Below are 13230 nucleotides of genomic sequence, written 5' to 3'. Positions count from 1 at the left end.
TTTCTTGGACTAAAGGTGGGAGGTACTTCTCGTTAAATTCTCTTATAAAGTTCGCCCAGGTCCATACAGTCTGTTCCCTTTCCCATTTTGCTCTAATTACGTTCCACCATGCTCGAGCCGGTCCTTCAAATTGAAATACCGCAAAGTTCACTTGCCTTTGTTCGGTATAGTTCAAAGCTGCGAAGATATTGATCATGACCTCCAGCCACTGTTCGGCTACATCCGGATCAGACCCTCCAAGGAATTTCGGAGGAGCAAACTTCTGAAATCTCTCAAGAGCCCGATCTTCACCTATTTCAGGGTTCGGAGGTTGATTCACAAGTATTTGACCTTGTTGGTCCACCAACCTTGTTAAGATGTTTGTCATTTGTTGAATTGCCATCGCCATTTGGTCCCCGGCTTCAACCCTCGGTCCTTGCTCTTGTGCAGCTGTTGTTTCCCTTTCCTCTCTTGCCCCTTGACCTCGTTTATTCCCACGGCCACGTCCACGGCCACGTCCACGTCCACGACTATGTCTCCCGTCCATATATATGTTTTCCCTCTCTCTTTCCTTTTCTTTTCCCCCCAAAAAGGTAATTAAGTGAATAAACACAGTAAATTGACTAAAGTAACAAATTCCAGCATACCAAATATACAAATAAACATATACGCACATAACACACCATAGATCAAGAAGACAGATGATCAAATACACAAAGGCACATTAAATTAGACAGATAATCATATGCACAAATACACCAACTAACGTCATGTAATAATAATATAAGGACAAATCAAAAGAAAAGGCGATATCGTTCTAGTTTCAGTTGAATAACCCCGTCCGGTCTCTTACGTCACTTACTATCCAAACTAAATATCCATTGACCTCTTGTGCTTATTCTAGCTAGACAAAGCCTGTTCATGTTCCCAAAATACAATTCTCAAGTACCTAGTAGCTAGCATCGCCTCAACTCCAGAGTACTCGGGCACAAGAATCCGAAATAAAACAGTTCACATCTCGAGCTGGCCAGTCCCAAGAGTAAACTATCTACAATCGAAATTCCTACCCGACGTACCTATCTATGATCCTTAGATACTACAGGAAATTTAAGGCCTATAACGTTCACAGTTCATAATCCTTCATGCCTATTCACCACTCAATCCAGGCTCACTCCGGGCAGAGACCGCGCGAAACAGGCTCTAATACCACTTGTGACGACCCCACCTCCCCCTAAGGCGTACCAGAGGGCTCGGCGGGCCGCCTGCCCAGCTCTCGCCGGGACTCAATCGTTCGCTACAGTCCTCAATTAAAAATTGAAATAAATCACAAGAATAAATAGGGCATTGATCCGAACTTAAAGCGGAACTTATATACATTGCCAACCCAAAAAAAAATATAAACATCAAATATACAAGGGTTCTCAATCCTTCATACGTCCAGCCCGTGCCAAGCACTAGGCGAGAACCACTACAAAAGAAACAAAAGAAACAAAACTAGATTGGCTAGTCTATCTCAAGCTCACGTCCTCGCTCGCCTTCCCCTGTAAGGAAAACAAAACTAAAGGAATGAGCTAAAAGCCCAGTGAGGTTCCGAACACCTAATCAGATAATCAATCCAATACATTAAACATGGAGTATCAATACTTCAAGAAACATTTACAATGGAAAGCGATAGTGACACATTCATTAAAAGGATACGGCTCACAAGGAGCAATTTGTTATTTCGTTCATTCGTCCTCCTGACATTTCCCCTTATTCCTCCAATCATTTGAAAATGCATTTTTCGTTTATCAATAAACCCTCGTTCGTTCGTTCGTTCATTCATTCATTCATTCACCCCCGTCCTGCCCGTTGGCCAGTCTCCACCAACCTACAGGGTAATACTCGAGTATACCAAACGTTCACCCAAGTCCCTAATCGCCCGACCGAGTCCGCTTCTGGCTCGAGACGACCGGTAACAAGGGCCAATGGCCAGTTCAGCCCAAAAGGCTTACATTCATGCGCAAGTAACATTTCAACCATTAAATCCTTGAAAATTGCACAGTTATTTAGGTCGAGTGCGATAAAGTACACACTCGCCTAGAAAGCTCGTTTTGGAAATCATTAAAAGCACTTAACACATTAGCAAATAATAACCACAAGCCATAGAATCAAATAAGGAACACTCACCTAGAAATGCAAAATATCGTGCAAAATATCCTTCCGGATATTACCCTTAATCACCAATGAAACCTAAGGTTGAACAAGAGAACATTATTATAGTTTATCGAGCAAAACATTTAAGGAAACAAAGAAACCCGACTAATTAAGAGTAAAACGTGTAAAGATGACTTTCAAGTAAGAAGAGGGTTGTTTGAACCCAAGGATGAAAAATCATGTTTAAAATGGAAAACCGGTCATGGTATTGGCCTAACAAAAGTATACAAGTTCAAATAGAAACCTAGCCCTCGAGGGAAAATTTGGGCAGCACGCCCTTTGTGTTTACCTAATTTTCCAGCCATTTTGGCTTCATTATCATTCCTCAACCACAACCCAACATCACACATAAGCAATTCAAGTCAAGAGCCGTTCCATAGGCTCACAATATCATAAGAATAAGAAATACAGTAATAACAAGTGCAGAAATTCAATTTAGCAAAAGACAGATTTGACGTATGAAAGCGGAAATAACTTATCCGAGGCTACGCTTATCGGATTAAGACACAACCTATGCCGTTTCGAAGCTAAGACTCAGGGCTACAATGTTCATGAAGGTTACTTAGTCCAGTTTCTAATGTAACTTGGTCAAATTCTCGAATTACTAAACCAGAAACCAATTCGTCGGCTGTTTAAACGCAGAACACTGTAATGGACATAACTCAGAGTACACAAGTCCGAATCAGGTGTTCTTAGAGGCATTTGAAAGCTAATTCAGAATTCTACAACTTTCATGAAGACCACTCAGTCCAGTTCTCATCCTAACTAGGTCAAATTTACCAAAACAACTCCAGATTTTCCAGTTCGAAATTCACTGCAGCAGTCCTGATTCTTTCAGTCATATCTCAGCACACACAACTCCAATTCAAGTGATTCCAAAGCCATTAGAAAGCTAAGATACAAGGCTATAATTAGTAAGAAGACATCAACAACCAAATCAGTAGTATTCCTGGTCAAAACATCCAATTACAGAAGCTGATTATCAGTTTCGGATAAATACAGGGAAGTAGGGGTATTTTGGTCTTTTCACAGGCTACGTTGCTCCGATTGAGCTGAAATTTTACAGACAACTATAAAACATCATTCCCTACAACTTTCATGTTTTGGACTAAGGCCAAATCAGCTCCCAACATGTTCGAATTTTCAGACTAATTTCGGACAGAAATCTTGACAGAAAAGGAACACTTGAAGTTCATTTAAATTCCACCCAATCAAACGAATTTCCAGCCGTTCAAATCAGTTCCTAGCTAGTTAGATTCAACTTCCAATCATCAATCATATGTTTTACCACAAGAATCAAGAGTTAGGAAATTGGTTTACCTCAAATCCTTAAGCATACCCCCTAGCTGGCCGATTCTTTGAGGAGATGTATCCTTGAGCTCCAACTCTCCAACAAAGTTCCCTTTCTTTTTTTTCTTTTTTTTTTTTTCTCTCTTCTCCTAGCTCACCCGATGCTGCCTTTCTTCTTCTCCAAGCTCACGGTAGCTTGTTCTTGGTGTTGGCTTTGTTTGTTTTGTCTTATGTCCTCCTAACTTAATAGCTAAGTCTATTAATAGTAAAGCAAAACAAGAGATGGGTCATGGGCTTGGGTAATTAATGGGTTTATGGCTTAGGCTTCTAATGAAATTAAAACTTAAAGGCCCAACACTAAAACTCTACTTGATCCAATGTAATTAACCCATTGGTTTACTTAGTTTAATTAAAACTAACTTAAGCCCACCAACCCAAGGTACTAATCACTCAAACCCCCGTACTAAACATGCATGGATGCACATACAATCACGAAAATATTAATTGGTTGAATTTAATTTAAACTTAACGGTTTAGTTTTGAAAGTAGGATTTTAAGGATTCAATTAAATTTTTCACTTTTGGTATGTAAAATACTCTTTGAAAATTAAAACACATGGTAAAATATATTTTTCACACAATAGCTACTATAAATATCCATATTTAATTTATTTGAGACAATTTGGAATCCAGGATCTCACAATCATAATGCACCTCAAATTTAACATGTACGCACTTATCCTAAAACAAATGATTTAAAAACGATACTCACTTATAAAATCTCTGAAAATTAAATGATTAATTGATTGAAAGCAAGGAAAATACACGCGGAAAAATAAAATAGAATGAAATAAAATAAAACAAGGAGAATTTTGCGGGTCCTCACAGGTGAACCCAATCCTGAGATAGCAGATAATTGATTGGAGAGAATGACCAATATATTCGTCGCCTTGGTCTATACCGAGGATAGGCGAGTGAATTTTGCTGCATTCCAATTTGAGAGAGTGGCACGTGCTTGGTGGGATCTGATAAGGGAAAAGTGGGAGAGAGCCCAAACCCCTTGGACTTGGGAAAATTTCACGAGAAAATTTAATGAAAAATTTCTTCTGCCCTTAATCCAAGAGAAAAGAGAGGATGAATTCATCAAGTTGAAACAAAGGACCCTTAGTGTAGCAGAGTATGAAGGGAAATTTACTAAGCTTTCTAAGTACGCTCCTAAATTGGTAATTAATGAGCGAAAACAGATAAGACGGTTTGTACAAGGGTTTAATGTGGAAATCCAGGAGGGCTTGGCCGCAACCCAAATCTCTACATTTACTGAGGCTCTAGAGAAAGTCCAAAGGGTTGAGAGTGCAAGAATGCAAGTAAGGGACTTTCACAATAGAAGAGAAACTTTTCTTGTCGTACTTCTGGACAGACTAGTAAGATTACTTAGCCTTCCAAAATTGGAAGAGGAATGGGAGGAATAAGGACTATTGGAGCTAGGGGAGCTTTATCCAGAGGAGGTCGTAGTGGTCCGATTCAAGCTAAGGGAGTGCCTTCTAGTGGTTCGGCAATGATCCCTCAAGTTACTTGTGGGTACTGTGGTAAACCCAACTACTCTGAGAATGACTGCTGGAGGAAGTCGGGGAAATGTCTATTTTGTGGGAGTGTCGAACACCAACTCGCAGGTTGTCCAAAGGCACCAAAATTGGGAGGTAACCCTCAAAGGTCAGAAAAGTCAACTTCTAAGCAGACTAGTGCTGGAGGGAGCCGACCTAAGGTATCGGCTAGGGTTTATGCACTGGATCATCAATAGATACCTGATGCGATTGAGGTGGTTGAAGGTACGATTCCTGTCTTCTACCGTTTAGCTAAGATTTTAATTGATCCGGGTGCGACACATTCTTTTGTAAACCCTAATTTCATGAGTGAAATAGACTTGAAACCAATTAAGTTACCTTATGACTTGGAGGTTAAGACACCTATTGGGGATCAAAGTTTAATCGCTAACTTGGTGTATAGAGATTGTGAGATCTGGGTTGGAGAACGGAAATTATTGGCCGATTTGATAGGTTTAGCAATTAAGGGGTATGATGTGATCCTAGGAATGGACTGGTTAGCCCGTTACAATGCCCAGTTGAATTGTAAGACAAAGATAGTAGAATTGTGCATTCCGGGAGAGGCAATCTTGAAATTTGATGTAAGGGGTAAATTAGCCTCATCTGCACTTATTTTAGGACTCTGAGCTAGGAAGATGTTAACTAAAGGGGCTCGGGGATATTTAGCTTTTCTAATCAACACTCCTAGTGATAAAGTGAGATTGGAAGACATGCCTATAGTGAAGGATTACCCAGATGTCTTTCCTGAAGAGTTAGAGTCCTTACCCCCGGAAAGGAAAATAACTGTTAAGATTGATGTGAATCCGGGAATAGCACCTATCTCTAAGATGCCATATCGGATGGCTCTAGTCGAGTTGAGAGAATTGAAATTGCAACTGCAGGACTTGTTGGAATGGGGTTTTATAAAAGAAAGCGATTCACCGTGGGGAGCCTCAGTCTTATTTGTTAAGAAGAAAGATGGGAGTTTGAGGTTGTGTATAGACTATCGAGGCTTGAATGATGTTACTATTAAGAATAAGTACCCATTGCCCCACATCGATGAATAGTTTGACCAATTGCAAGGGGCGGTAGTATGCTCGAAGTTGGATTTGAGACAGGGTTATTATCAATTGAGGATTTTGGAGAAAGATATACCCAAGACTGCTTTTAACTCGAAGTATGGACACTTTGAGTTTGCCGTGATGCCATTTGGATTAACGAATGCACCTGATGCTTTTATGGATTTGATGCACAGGGTCTTTAAGCCTTATCTGGACCAATTTGTGGTGGTGTTTATTGATGATATTTTGGTGCATTCTAAGAATGTGAAAGATCACGAGAAATACTTGATAATTGTTTTGCAAACTTTGAGAGAACACCAATTGTATGCTAAGTTTAGTAAGTGTGAATTTTGGTTGAAAGAAGTGACATTCTTGGGGCACATAATTTCTGAGGATGGGATAAAAGTGGATCCAGCCAAAGTTGAAGCTGTTTCAAAGTGAAAACGACCGGAAAACCCTACTGAGGTTCGAAGTTTTATAGGGTTAGCAGGGTATTACCGGAGATTTATCCAGGATTTTTCTAGAATTGCTGAACCCATGACTGAGTTGACCAAGAAGAGTGGAAAGTTTATATGGAGTCCTAGGTGTGAAGAGAATTTCCAAGAATTGAAAAGACGTTTGACACGAGCGCCTGTACTAGCTCTACCAAATGGGAAGGATAGCTTTGTGGTCTACACAGATGCTTCTAAAGAAGGATTGGGATGTGTTTTAATGCAAAATGACAAGGTGATAGCATATGCCTCTAGGAAATTGAAATCTCATAAAAGAAACTACCGACTCATAATTTGGAGTTAGCGGCGATAGTGTTTGCTTTAAAGAAGTGGACGCATTACCTGTATGGAGTGACATTTGAGGTTTTACTGACCACAAAAGCCTTGAGTATTTGTTTTCTCAAAAGGAGCTGAATTTAAGGCAACGTAGGTGGATAGAATTCTTGGAAGATTATGATTGCACGATAAAGTACCATCCAGGGAAAGCCAATGTAGTGGCCGATACTTTAAGTCGTCAAGTGCAAGTGGCCGGATTGATGATTAAAGAATTACACCTGTTAGAAGAAGTTAGTTATTGGAGCCCTAGACTTGAGCCGAGGAAAGTAATCCTTGGGAATATTGTAGTGAATTTCACTTTGTTGGAACGTATTAAAGAGACTCAGGAAAAGAACCCTGAAGTGCAAAAGTGGGTGGAGAGAGTCAAAAAGGGAGAGAAGTCGGATTTTAACTTGGGATCAAATGATATTTTGAAGTTTCGGAATTGGATAGTGGTGCTAAAGGATGAAGGGCTTAAGAAGGAAATTTTATCAGAGGTACACCGATCGAACTTTACGGTACACTCAGGAGGGAATAAAATGTACCAAAACTTGAAGAGTTTGTATTAGTGGGAGAGCATGAAGAAGGAAATTGCCCAATTTGTCCAGACCTGTCTAGTCTGCCAACAGGTCAAAACTGAACATCAGAAACCGTCTAGACTTTTGCAACCTTTGGAGATACCTGAACATCAGAAATGGAAAAATATCACTATGGATTTTGTATTAGGATTATCGAGATACAAAGAGGCCATGATGCTATTTGGGTGATAGTGGATAGACTGACCAAATCGGCTCATTTTCTGCCGATTAATATGAAATACCTATTGGAGAAGTTAGCTAAGTTGTACTTGTATGAGATTATCAGGTTACATGGAATACCTGTGAGTATCGTGTCCGATAGAGACCCGAGATTTGTTTCGAGGTTTTGGCAAAAGATGCAGGAAGTGTTGGGGACTAAATTGAATTTTAGTACTACTTACTATCCTCAGACCGATGGACAGTCTGAGAGGACAATTCAAACCCTTGAGGACATGTGTTCTGGATTTTGGGGAAAGTTGGAGTAAGTTTTTGACATTAGTGGAATTTGCCTATAATAATAGTTACCACTCTTCTATTCGAATGGCTCCGTATGAAGCACTTTATGGTTGGAAGTGTAGATCTCCGATTTGTTGGGATGAAATAGGTGAACGAAAGGTCTTAGACCCGACTACAGTGCCTTGGATTGAGGAAACTAATGAGAAAGTGAAATTAGTACGTCAGAGAATTCAGACCGCACAAAGTCGTCAAAAGAGTTATGCAGATAATCGGAGGAAGAACTTAGAATTTGCGGTTGGAGATCGAGTGTTTCTCAAGATTACACCTCTAAAAGCATGTTTAATGTCTGGAAAAGGAAAGAAGTTACAACCAAGATTTGTAGGACCTTATAAAGTTATCCAACGCGTGGGAAAGGTAGCGTATAAGTTGGAATTGCCACCGAATTTGTCTCGGATTCATAATGTTTTCCATGTGTCCATGCTTAAGAAGCATCATCCAGACCCTTCACATATTTTGCAACCGGAAAGTATTGATATTGATGAGACCTTGAACTATGAGGAGAAACCAGTAAAGTTTCTGGATAGGAAGGTGAGAGAATTGAGGAATAAACGGATACCGTTGGTAAAAGATCTTTGGAGGAACCACGGGCTAGAGGAAGCGACCTGGGAGGTTGAAGAAGCAATTCGAGGAAAGTATCCAAGCCTATTCGCAGATCAAGGTAAATTTCGAGGACGAAATTCTCTTAAGGGGGAGAGGATGTGAGGACTCGAAAAATTTGTTTATTTTAAACTCCTAATTCTAGCTCATTTAATTATTTATTTGGCCAATTGCCCCGAATATTATTTTCTAACCTTTTTAGACCTAATTACATGGATCTATAGCTTAATTATATTTTTAAAGTGACTTGTTTCAAAATTTAATTTTTTGGAAGCTCATTAAGTGAGAATAGTGAATGCGCGTTTGGAAGCAATAACTGATTTGAGAGTACAATGAGTTTGGAAAATTGGAGACTTGTACATTAGTCTTAAAATAGGTATTTTTATGTTTAAGTGTTCAAGTGTTAGTTAGTTATACTATCATTATAAGAATTTCTTGAAAATTCCACTTTATCGCGTACAAATCGGAAGTACGCGTTTTTACGCGTGCAATTAATTGAGGGACTTTAGACCATTATTTTTAGACCATTAAGAGTGAATAATAATAGTATGAATGCAAGTGCATTAGAGGTTTAGTGCACTAGTGCAACAAACTCGAGAGGAATCGAGCACAAAATACGCGCGTGCGCGCGGGAAAAAGAGTTGACTTTTGAATTAATTAGAGCCACATATTTTAGCTTATCTTGGAAGCTTCATTAGAGCCCAAAACACTTTTTTTTTTTGCTCCATTCCAGCCGTGCATATCAAGAAGAAAAGAACCAAATTTCTCCTCCAAGTTCTTCTTCATTTCATCACTAAATTTCCACTAAATCACCTCAAACTTTAACCACACTTTACAATCTACTTGGAGAGCAACTCAAGCTACAAAAAGAGCTTTAAATCCTTGGTTTTTCTTGAGCAAGGAGGACCGAAATTTCTGCCTTAATCATCTAAGAAAGTAAGTGACGATCAACCTAGCAAATCTTGACTTATGGAAGTTGTTTAGCACTTATGAGTTCATAATTTCTTATGGGTAGCTTTAAATTGTTGGAAAATTGGTGAGTGGACTCTATGAACTCCCATTTTGGCTTGATGGACTGATTTTATGAGTTTTGATGTTAATAATGTTGGATTAGTGCTTAAATTAGTAGAAATGAGTGATATTATGGATGAAAGCTCAAAAGGAAGTGAAGGGGAGAATTTTTCCATTTCTGCCCCTGTGAATGCCGTGACCTTTAGAGCATTTTTTTGAAGTTCTATTGACTTGTTTATGATTTATATATGTTGTATGGGTTGTGTGGAAAGTTTCCAAAAAAAATTACGTGATTTGGTTGGCCAAATATGGTGATTTCAAAAGTTCATTCAAAACTGAAATTTTCCCCGCGTTGCACTGGCAGTGTTTTTCCAACAGCTATAACTTTTTGCTCCGACGTCAAAATCGAGTGCCATTTACGGCACTGGAAACTAGACATTCCCAGATTTCCAACGGTATAAAATACACATCCTGATTCTATTTGAGTGATCTGAACCAACCTTGTAAATTTGCCTATTCCGTTTCTCATTTTACTGGAAGCTCTGTTTTAAGCAGAGAGTTGATGCCCAAATATGAGCTAGTTGTGGACAGATTTTTAAAATAATTTCTTCTGAGAAATTGTAGCTTTATGAATCTAGTTTTCAATGACACCAACCACGCTCAATTCCAAGTTGAATTGTGTGAGTTGTGGCCGATGTTCGAAACTGATTCAGGGATTGAAAACCCTCTTTTGGCTAGTTAATGCCTTAACCTTGAGTGGGACTTGTTGTTTCGAAATTCTTGGTGTTAATCACCTACCAAACACATCTTGGATGCTTCTTAGACATTGTCTATCTAAATGAACCATATTTGAGATGTTTCCATTGGCCGAATATTTAGAAAAGGAAAATTTGCATACAAAGACAGATTTGTCTTGGAAATTCGTGGGAATTTAGTGATTTTGTTAACCTACTTTCCGTACGTATTTTTCTATGAAATTTGACAGAGGAATATCCCTTCTATGGTAGTGTAATACTACTAATTTTGGTGCCATTCTGAGTCCATTTCGATGTTCAACCAAAGTCCCAACGTTCGTGAATTAAATCTGGAATTTGGCCTAACGGTCTCACTTTTCAGAAACTTTGAGCCGCCATATCTTGGTGCTCAAAACTCCAATTCTTGTTCTGCTTGTTTTGTTTTAAACTTTGATTGTAACTCTAATTGATTTTCAAATTTGAGAGGCTATTTCAAATTCTGTGAATTTTGCCAAATTTCCAAATTTGGCCAAAAACCAACCCCGAAACTGCCTCGATAGCCTAAAACAGTAACTTTGAACCAAATTTTGAATGTCTTCCATTTGGAATCCTGGAAAAGTGTCATCTAGGAACTTTTAGTACTTTGGAAGAAGTTTCCAACGGTATCAAGTTTTCCAATTTTGGACTTGTAAAGAGTGAGATACGATTTTTCAAAAATCTTGTATCAAAGCTGAAATTTTTGAAACTTAAGGAAATGGAGTTTTTCGAATTCTCCTTTTTCCTTCGATATCACATGATCGTTTTACACTTGAATTTAGAGATGAAAACTAGATTTCTCTTGTGCTTTAAAACCCCACCTTTGAGTCTCGATTTACGAGTAAATAGGGCTCATTTTCATGAGATTTTGTTAGATTGTACTCTAGTACAATCTTCTTCGATAATTGAGGTTTATGAGTGATACATTATTATTAATTGTTCAGGCACTCAAGAGAGCCTTCAAGGGGATCTCACAGGAGACGCCTAACTTATCACTTGTACTTGCTACTTGAATCACTCGGTGAGTGTCAAATGTGTGAAAACGTGTTAGTTGCTTTGATAATAGAATATTTTGAAAATGCTGAGTCGAGTGTGTATTTTATCACACTCGCTCTTATTTAAGTGAAGTGTACTTGAATTTCGTGACATGAAATACTTGAATTGCTTGAAGTGACTTGTTAAGTGAATTTAAGTGAAGTGTTTAAGTGATTATTTATTCTATGGCTGCATAAGTCGATGGGAGTGAATGTCCTCGACTCTGAAGTGTTAAGTGGGGGATGCCCAAATCTCACTGGCTAACCCTGGACTCGAGCCGACATGGGCTTGGTCGGGCTCCTTGGCGAACCATGAGAAATAAAAGCTTGACCTATTAAGAGGTCTTGCTTGGCATATTCGAGCAGTATCGCCTCAAACAAAAGACAGGCGGGCCAGATACAGGGGTATGTAAGGTGAAAAGGGGACATGATAAGTGAAGTCCTACGGACTAAACCTACCCGATTGACGGAGTGTCAACTCGTGGAGGTTCGTGATCGTGCAAGTGGAAAATAACTCCTGAGAGCTCCTATATCCTTGAATTGTTTCTGTTTACTTTTCTCGCTCGAATTGTTATTTATTGAAATATTATTGCTCTACTTATTAAATTGGGATTGTTACTTGAACAACGTGCCTGCATGTGTGTTCTTGGCCACACGAGCGTTTTGCTCACCCTGTAGTTTTGTTTTCCTTAACAGGAAAGGATCAGAAGTGAATCTCGGAGAAATCCCTTTTGAATGTACTTTTGTATTAGGGTTTTCAATGTACTTGGCTAGACTCTGGATTATTGCATATTTTGGGATTTGATGTAACCTTTGAGAAGTTGATGTAAGGATTGGATACTTGATGTATTTTGGAACTTGTGATGTAATTTTGGATGTTATTTGTGGGAGTGACCTTCCTTTCTTACTTATATCATCGTGATGGCTGGGATTTCATTAAGGTTGAACGAGATTTGTCTTGAGTCCTGGCAAGAGTTGGGCAGGCATCCCGCGGATACCCTTTGGTTCGCCTTAGAGAGAGGTGGGGGCATCACACAAGAGACATTCAAAATCAGTTTTTGAATCAATAAAATTGTGAGTTTTCACTTTTCTCTTTCCAAGAGAGCTTTTTTGAATATTTGAGAATCTTTCTCACGTTATTCAAGTGAACTTATCAATCAAGTAACTCCTTGGTTGTGGCGTTCTACTACCTATAGTTTGGTTCGCTAATTCGTTAAGTAGTGGGTTGAGATAGTATCACTATTGTTCGCTACTTCGGGGATTAGATTGGGTCAAATTTTTGCTGCCAAACCATTGGTGATTGGTTGTCTAGATCGTGTCCAAGTGTGTAGATCACATCAGTTGGTATTAGTGCTAGTCGACAACCACCAGGTTATATCCTTCGTTTCTTTTGTGTTGAGTCATATCTTCTTGTTTCCAATTCAGATTCTTGTGTCAAAAAAAAATCGAGTCTCTAGGGTTTCTTCATTTTTTCTTGTTGTTTATATCTTGTTGCTTGCTATCCGTGATTGATTCTTGGTTGCGTCGTGTTTCTTGATCTTGAGTCTTGAAATCGTTGAGAGAAAAAAAAAATTCGGCGGTACTGTTCACGACTGTAGACATTATTGTTCATCCGAAAATTTTTTTTCCCATACCTTGTGTTTGTTTCTTGTTGTTCTTGCTTCTTGTAGTTTGTTTGGTAATTTCTTGAAATTCTTGGATTGCATAGTGGGTTCTTGAAATCCAACGTTCAAACTAGGGTTTTTTAACAATGGGTGTTGGGAATTTTTGTGTGTTGCACTAAAACAGGGCTGTTTACCTTTGTTCTTGAAAA

Source organism: Coffea eugenioides, chromosome 1 (genome assembly GCF_003713205.1).
Source record: "Coffea eugenioides isolate CCC68of chromosome 1, Ceug_1.0, whole genome shotgun sequence".
NCBI classification, from domain to species: Eukaryota; Viridiplantae; Streptophyta; class Magnoliopsida; order Gentianales; family Rubiaceae; genus Coffea; species Coffea eugenioides.
Note: the sequence above shows the minus strand (reverse complement) of the source record.